A 9,547-nucleotide genomic window follows, 5' to 3' on the forward strand; every position below is an offset into this window, starting at 1 on the left:
GTTCTTGTTGGGATGATATTCATAACGTAATTATCCTCCAATATAATAAGATAACGACATCCTTTAAAAAAGGTATGAATCTTATGACTGAAGCTTTTAAAGGAATCAGATATAGAATACTTGTTAGGTATGTATCCAAATATGCTTTGGAACTCATTACTGAAGAATTGGAATGAGTATAGCATATAAGATTGGTTAGTGGAAGTTGTGGCTACATATTGAGATGGATGTAGGTCTACCCTATGCATGTGAATTAGCACGATATGACCCTAGGGTAATTCTTTTGGTTGAAGTTCATATCATTTGGACTAGATTGATTTTTTCAAATATTATATAAAATGAATCTCAGCCAGTTATCTATTGATCGTGAACTTTATATGGTTCAAGAACGATTCAAAGAGGTTGAAATTGAAGGTAAAGTCAACATCAAGCAAAAGTTACTTGAAATTGTTTATCCTGCAATGACATTTGTGGTACCTCCATTGCATAAAGTTAAGACAAAGGGTGCACAAAAGAGTAAAGTTCAGCGAACTGAAAGGTCTACAAAGCATGAACTGTCATATTTTAAGCATGTAGACGTCTTGCACTAAAAAAATATTCTTCATCTAGGAAAAAGCAATTGCAATCTAAGGAAAAATATGTGCAATGAATGATAGTACCCATGATAGAGCAGTTCCATCTTATTTGTCACCCATATATACATTCTCGATGTGTTGATGTCTTGATTAATGATCATTGTGGGTATAGATGCATTGTTGCATCATTGAGATTGAGGGAAGAGTCATGGTCCCTTATTCGATATGATCTCTATAAAGAACAGTGGCATGATGAATATGCAACATTAGTGGAAAGCTATGAACAACTTGAAAAACTGAGGAGGTCTTTGCTAGTGGAGTCACAATCAACAGTACACGTTCCTATATTTCACACTGTATATAGTATTTGTTTCTTTTTTCTTTCATGACAATTTCTTTCAATCCTTACAAGCTAATGCAAAATAGTAGGTAATTATACCAAACATTGGTTATGCAATTGGTAATCGATATAATGTCTTTTTATAAAACCTTTATATAAAACCTTAATTAATCAAAATCCCCTCTTTCCCTCACAAATTCAATGCAAACATAAACCTCTCACCCATTAAACAACTATTTGTTGCTAAATAGCAAAATCAAAGGAAGAATGGTTTATGCTACTATTGTGATGACAAGTACAAACCTAGTAACAAATATAAGATACAATTAATGTTGTTTATTGTTGAACCTGGAAATGCAAAGGGACATTTGACCTATTTATTCCAATATGAAACTTAAGCTTCAAATCGACGCATTTGATCCATTAGATAACATTTAAGCCAAAATTAGTTTTAATGTGTTATTGGGTCATTCGATTCCATGTACATTGCATTTTTTTGGACCACATCAATTCTTCATTTGTTGTACTTTTAGTTGACAATGGAACATTAGCAATTTCATACAAGATTTAAAAGATGGGTTCTTAGGTATGCAAGTGGTCCCAATGCAAGGGTTCTTATTGGCAACAATGACGACTCTCTTGGTCATTTGTTTGCAGGTAAGTTTCATTACATCTAGGGATGTCCAAATTCTTAATTGACCTGTTTGTTTTACATTGAGAAAAATGGAACTTGTACAGTGGATTACTATTATAAGGCTAATACTAACAAATTATGAACAATTGACAATAAAGTTTTCTAAGGATTATCAAATGGTGCAATTGAAGGACAAAAATCTCACAAGAAGCTTTCTCGCATTAGTTGGGACGTTTGATGGTCACTAATGGGATTGTGCAAATGTTCCAATTACAACTTGTATCTTTTTTGAATTTTGTATTTTGTCCTCAAATCATACTAAATATTCAAGTTATACCATGTGATGTTTCTCTTATCTATGAAACATATCATTATATTCAGCTTTTTAATTATTAAATTAGATCATATATTAGTTTTTAGTACAAAATTTGTTTGATTTGTCGCTGCCGAAGAGGTAAGTTATTGCTTCAATCAATTGCTTTAAATTATGTACCTTTTGGTGGCTGCCCTCTTTGAGATGCATGTGTGTGTTAACTTTGTATGTATCTACTGGAATTATGATAGTTTTGGTATAAATGCCCTTCTTTTTTGTAGTGAACAACATAAAAAAATAAACAATTTATTTTATATTTTCTTTTATGAATATTGATAATTTTGTATATTTTATGTATATTTAGTTGTATTTTGAAATATAATACTTTATACATATCTTCTATTAAGTATGTTGTATATTTATATATACTAATATAACTATTATATATAAATATATGTGAAAATTGTCATAGTTATCATGACACATTTTAATTAGATTAGATTTATACATACCAAAATATGAGATATAAAAAGTCAAAGTGTTATTGATAGAAGCAGCTCCATCAATCACGACAAAGCTCTCCTCGATGCAGAATGACGCAGCGGATTGGGAGAAGTTGATGGATGTCTGGTGCACGGTAGGTGTTCGATGAATTGTTTGGTGAAGGTTTGGAAGTGTGTATGTAGTTACTCTAACTCAGGAAGCCTTCCAAGAGGGAAGGAAGCTAGAGGGAAGGAATCTAGAGGATGAGTGTGCTAAACTGGCACAAAGCATTGAACTCGAAAGAAGTGGCTAGAAATTCAATTCGGCAGCAATTCACTATATCACTCAAGTTGAATTTACAAAGAGGAGAGTCTCTCTTTTATAGAAGAAGAGATGACTTTGAAGTGTCTCTCTTTTATTTTTGTCCTACAAAACAATGTAAATGTATTTAGTAAAGTAAGCATTCTAAGACTTAGAAAGAAAAGATCCTTTTGTCTAAAAGTTCTTATTCAACTTCCCTTTCTTAGTCTTAGTGTTAAGTTGATACTTCTTTTGATGGGAACTCCCTAAAGGGGTTGCCATCATTCTCTCCCCCTTTTAAAACGATTTGTCCTCAAATCGGGAAGAAAGAAAGAAGCACAACTTTGGTTGTTGTTTTTCCGCTGGGATCAAATGTATATCTACAAAAATTAGGAAAAATTAGTATGATTAAAAGGATGTATGAAAAGATAAGAAGACAAATTGAAGGCCTTTGAACATAAATTGTTTTAGAAGTAGTTTTGGCCTTTAATTTGTTTGTGCTTTCACTTTGTTTTGAACATTCCCCATGATGAAATGAAGAAACAAAGTGATGTTTTTGTGAAGAAGAGTCAAGGTATTTACCTGTGAATGAAGAATTTAACAACATGCATACCTTTTTCTTCTCTTGAGAAGGTTGCTTTTCCAACCTATCTACTTCTTTCTTTTCTTTTTCAATTTTAATTTTTATTTTTATTACATCCTCTTTCACTTGTTCAGGTGTAAGAGGAATCAATGTAATTTTATTGCCTCTATGGAGGAAAGTTATTTTATTGGTATAGGCATCATGAGTGGAGCTATGATCATATTGTCATGGCCTACCAAGTAATACATGCCCAGCATCCATTAGAATAACATAACATAAAATTGTTTCTTCATAGTTGCCAATGGATATTGGTATGTTTACTTGTGTTTTCACTACTATTTCTTCATCCTCTTTTATCCACTGAAGCTTGTAAGGCTTGGGATGAGGAATAGTAGGTAAGGCCAATTTATCCACCACTCTAGAACTACAACAATTGCAAGAAGAACAACTATCCACAATTAATGAACAAGTGTTTTCAAAAATTTTGCATTTTGTGCGGAATAGGTTCTCCCTTTGGGATTGTTCTAGTTCTTTAGTTTGACTTCCAAGAAGTCGTCTAACCAATAATAACTCACCTTCACAAGGTAAGGCTTCTTCCTCAGATATGGAAGTATTTGAGTCGCTAGAAGAATCCTCATCTTCACTCTGATGTTCTAAGAGATAAGTAGACCTTTTGAGAAGACATTCAAAAGATTAATGTCCTCGTTCGCCACACTTAAAACATCCGATCTCTCTACCCTTTTTTTCCTTTGAAGATTCTTTGTGAGAGGTATTTCTTTCTCGCTCTCTTTGTTTCTCTCTTTCTTTTCCTCTCACTCTCTCTTTCTCTTTTTCTTAAGGTGCGTCATATCTTGTTGGACTACCCTCCCTCTTAGGATCTTTCCTATAGATGGAGGTGTTAGGGGAAGTCCTTCTAGTGGAAGCTTTTCTTCTATTTTGCTCTTCCACTCTCACACATAGCTGAACAAAATCATTGAGACCTAGGTAAGATAACAACTCTACCTTATCACGGATCTCATAGTTAAGGTCGCTTTGAAACCTCGCTATGGTGAATCTTTCTTCTTCTTTAATGTCAGCTCTTAACATGAGTAATTCCATCTTCTGTCGATATTCCTCGACACTCAAGTTTCATTGTTGGAGTCGATGGAGCTTGTCCATGATCTCCCTGGCATAGTAGGCTGGGACATGTCTTCGATGCAAGGCTGCCTTTAGTTCATTCCAGTACTGTATGGTGTAGTCACCTTGCATCCTTTGTTCTCTAATTACTGATGTCCACCCGTATAGAGCTGCACCTTGAAAGGTCAAAGTTGCTAAGGTAACTCTCCTCACATCATCAATGTGGTAACACTCAAAAAAAATTTCTACCTTCATCTCCCACTCAAAATACTCTTCTACATTATCTCGGCCATAGAAGGGGGAAAGGTCAAGTTTTGGTTCCACATAATGATCTCTATGATTGTGGTGTCTCCTATGTCGTTGTTGATAGTAGTCATACTGATGACCACTATTTTGATCACTATGATGTGAATGATCACCACGATCATGGTGTTGCCTATGAGAGTTCTCAGCATGATTGGAACCTCTATGATTGAGAGTGAGGTTAGTAACCATTTGATGAAGCTCATTTAACTCAGCTTGAGTTCGGGTAAGTTCGGCTTCGGTCCTATTGAGTTGAGCTTGGGTTCTATGAAGTTCCTCACTTAAGTGTACATTCTCTGGATCATTACGGATAATACCTTGTACACTAGAGTGACTCATACTTGTGAAGTAGAGAAAAGATTTTCACAAGAGTTTGAAAGGCTTGCACAAGTATAGAGTAAAAAACTTTTCAAAGACTGTGTTTAGATTTTTGGTGAATGACTTCTAGAAAGAGTCTAGAGGTAAAAAAAACCGAATAGTTCCTAGGAAGGAGAGGTGAGTCACAATGGACAGGCTTAAGAACCTTGTCCTTCCTTAGCCAGAGTTTCGCCTGACGTTTCTTATCCTAGTTTCTAGGTAGAAGTCTTTCAAAAGCTTTGTTGAATGCAAGTATGATATGCGCTTAGAAACCAAACGAAGGTTTATCTATATGAACGTGTACCTAGATATCACGGAGACAAAAAACAAAAATTAAACAGTCAAGCAAAATTAAAGAGAGAATGCAAAAATGAAGAGGAAGAATGAGACACGGCCCTAAGTGAAAGTGCAATTGACACTTGGAGCCACTTGACAAACTTTCACACTGAGATGTGGAGACTAGACTATTACAATGTTTAATGATGGACTTGGAATTGCTAGCAAAGCATTTTCCCAAGCCACTTAACTTTCAAGTGAAAAGAAGAAGAAAAATTTAAACACAAAGTTTCATGATATAACACAAAATTACAAGTAAAAGTGTTTAGAAAAGTAGCAAAGCCAAGTGTGGCTGCTGTGTCACTATGTGCTGGTCCAAAAGATGACCAAAAGGTGGTGTGGCTACTGAATTTTGCTGTTGATTGCGCAAGGCAAAGTAGCCCTTAGAGTTGAATGCTTGTATCCCTTTTAACACCTCATCCACTTCCTAAGATGCTACCCCCTTGGAGCAAGGAATCTGAGGTACAGAAGCTGCACCAATAGTTCACACAACCATATACCAGCAACAAACAACTAGCACAAAAAATTTGCACTACACCAGATTTTGGATTGAAAACCAACTTGACAGCACAATGGAAAGCCAATAAAGGTGAATTCTAATGATTATTGGGCTGGAATAATAGATGGCACGCAAAAGGAATCTAAGAGAGGTCTAGAACAGATCACAAAAGCAATAAAAACACAAAAATAATGAGTGAACCGTGTGCAATGAAAATGTTTGATGAAAATTCAAAATTGTTTGATGAAATGCCACAAAGAGATGCAATTTTGGTGTTTTCTGGTTTTTTATTCTTTCAAACTGGATTGCAGGGGTTATTTGCTTTTTATGATTGATTTACAATTGTATAAGCATTTAAAGGTATGAGGAAACAGAATCCCAGTTCTTGCTAATCCAGAAATGCAAATCAAAATATTGACAAAGTCAAACAGCAAAGAAATGCATACTGCACCAGCAAAATGTGGCTGGAAAATGGAAACAACAATGGCCAAAATGAATGGTATTGTGTTTAAAGCTCAACTGAGACTTCGAACAAGTTTATATTATGAAATGGAATGTGTGCAATCACTTAGGCAGCAAAGAAAGTAACCACATCAGAAATTCACTGGTTCACTTCCCAAAATTTAACAAAATGTGATGGTTTCAAATGTGAAGTTGCACAAAAGCTAGAAATTGACCAATTAAACAGTGCACACAAGTTTGAAATGGCCAATTAATTATACTTGCACAAACGTTCAAACAGTACAGAAGCACACTGATTCTCAAAATCACCTTGTAAGTTGCCAAATATTCAGTAAAAATGGCCAAACAGCACCAACAATTAAAAATGTAACAGAGTCAATGCTGGATACATCAATAAACATGTAAGAAAGGTCCTAAACAACTAGATTCTAACTGGAAAATGTAAGCTAGAAGATGTTAAATGGCCTAAAACACATCAAGTGAAAATAGCATGGTGCAAAAGTTGAACAACAGTAACACTGACTGGAAATCAGATTTTCATGAACTCAAACTATGATTTTACAAATCTGTACTCATCATGAGTTAATAGCTTTCAAAACATGTTTAAAATCATCAAACATACTTGTGCCAAGCGTTAGAGTCATAAAATCTGGACACACATAATGTATAGAATATTAAACCAAAAAATGAAGTTTTCTGCAGAATTTGCAACTGGAAAACAATGTGCACTGCTTTTAGCTCAAATGATCAAAGCAAAAGCACTGGACGCAATCATAAACGAAAAAAAATTCAAGGCTGAACAGAATCAAACACTTGACAGAGTTAAAAACTACAACACATTGCACATGACTGAAAACAAAACTGAAAATCACGAAACAAGATGGATTGAACTCAAATAATGGATTTGCACCGATTAAAATGAGCAACAATGACTATGAACATTGGAAACACAAGAACACTGATCACAAACACGAATTGAAGCCAAGAAAAAATCAAAAACAGAAACGCTTTGAACAGCACAACACGGAAGTGAAAAAAATTGAAGGTAAGAGCAACTTAGCTCTTGTAGACACGCGTGGACGACCAGGCTCTTGATGCCAAATGATAGAAGCAACTCCACCAATCACGGCAAAGCTCTTCTCGATGCAGAATGACGCAATGGATTAAGAGAAGTTGATGGATGTTCTGGTGCACGGTAGGTGTTCGATAAATTGTTTGGTGAAGGTTTGGAAGTGTGTATGTAGTTACTCTAACTCAGGAAGCCTTCCAAGAGGGAAGGAAGCTAGAGGATGAGTGTGCTAAACTCGCACAAAGCATTGAATTCGAGAGAAGTGGATGGAAATTCAATTCGGCAACAATTCACTATATCACTCAAGTTGAATTTACAAAGAGGAGAGTCTCTCTTTTATAGAAGAAGAGATGCCTTTGAAGTGTCTAACAAGCTACGAAAATGGCAAGAAACATGTGCTGGAAATGTTATCAAGCATGAGTTGCACGTTCTATACAAGAAAGACATTAAAAATGTGCTTTAAAAATTGGACGTTAGGGATTGTTTGGTTGGCTGCATGCTGTAATCTGGAAGCATATCAGCTTTGCTTTTCCAATCCAAAAAGCACTTCCTTTCTTCCTTTCTTTGCTTTCCTTAGCTCACCAAGCTTCTTTGGCTGATTGGCTATGGTTTCCAAGCCTTATTTTTGTCCTACAAAACAATGTAAATGTATTTAGTAAAGTAAACATTCTAAGACTTAGAAAGAAAAAATCATTTTGTCTAAAAGTCCTTATTCAACTTCCCTTTCTTAATCTTAGTGTTAAGTTGATACTTTTTTTTTATGGGAAGTCCCTAAAGGAGTTGCCATCAGTTATTATATTTTGTACTAGTCTGATTTTTGCCATTATGTTTTTTAACATTTTTCTGATCACTTAGTTCTTAACACCTCTTTTTAAAAAAAAATTGAGTGCATCAATTAATGTTAATAACATGAAAATTATAAGATAAATTGTAGAATAATTAAAATGGAAGAAACTACAAAATAAATGAAAAACAAAAGAAAAATGAGAAATAAAAGACGGAACTGCGACATATTAAAAGTGAGGATAGATGTGAGAGAGAAAAATAATATTAATATTTTTAATTATTAATCACAGGACAAAATTAATTTAGTGCTGCTCAGTTTCATATATTTTATTTTATGGAGTTCCCTGAAAATTATTTATGGGGGCACGAGATACAACTCAAAATTTAACTCCAAATTTAAAGCACGAAAAGGTGGATCTATACACCGACACTGTCCCCGTGGCCACATAAATATAAAAACAATATTTTTATAATTTTTTAAATCGATTGGTGTGGTTGATGATTTTATAGTGTCCATCCATAACACTGAAAACACTAACATTTTTCTAAAAAAATAAATAGTAATAATATTATTATTTAAAACTAATATGCCCGTATTAAAAACCATAAGTGGAACATAAAGGTTTTTATCCAAAATTGTATTACTATAATGATTTTATTGCATAAAGACATAAACAAATAAAAAGCAAATACATTTTTAATTTATATAAAATTAGTGAATCTGATTTTATTCTCACAGTTTTTTCATTCTCACAAAATTTAAAATTGCTGTTATTAATTCTAATAACGTATGTAAATATATATTTTAATTCTCGTAATGTTTTTCTTTTTCATTTTTCAAAATTTCAAATAAATATTTAATTTCTTAATATTCATTTTAAAATAAATAAATGCGGTATTTTAGAAATGTGGCATACCAATAATAAATCAAAAAAATAATATATTATTTTGAATGATATAAGGACCTGTAATTATATATATATATATATATATATATATATATATATATATATATATATATATATATATATATATATATATATATATATATATATATATATATATATATAAATATAGAGGCATATATTAAATAAGAAAGAAAAGAAATTAAATTAAAGGGGAGACTTTTCTTTTATTTTATTAACGTATAAACCAGATCAACTTTACCAAACTCTGCACATTTTCTTCAAAGCCATATCTTCTCTCTAAAAATTCAGCCCTAACTTTCTCTGTCTTCTCTCTATCAAATCTTGAAATTGAACCGGTGCATTGTCATTTAGGTGGTGATTCTGCGTTCCCGGAGTCGAGAGCTTCGACTTGAATCGATCGGTTTCGCGTTCTATAGCGGGTAAGTGGTTTTGCCCTTTTTCTCCACTGTTCTTGAAATTAGG

This window comes from Vigna angularis, chromosome 7, assembly GCF_016808095.1.
Source record: "Vigna angularis cultivar LongXiaoDou No.4 chromosome 7, ASM1680809v1, whole genome shotgun sequence".
Lineage (NCBI taxonomy): Eukaryota > Viridiplantae > Streptophyta > Magnoliopsida > Fabales > Fabaceae > Vigna > Vigna angularis.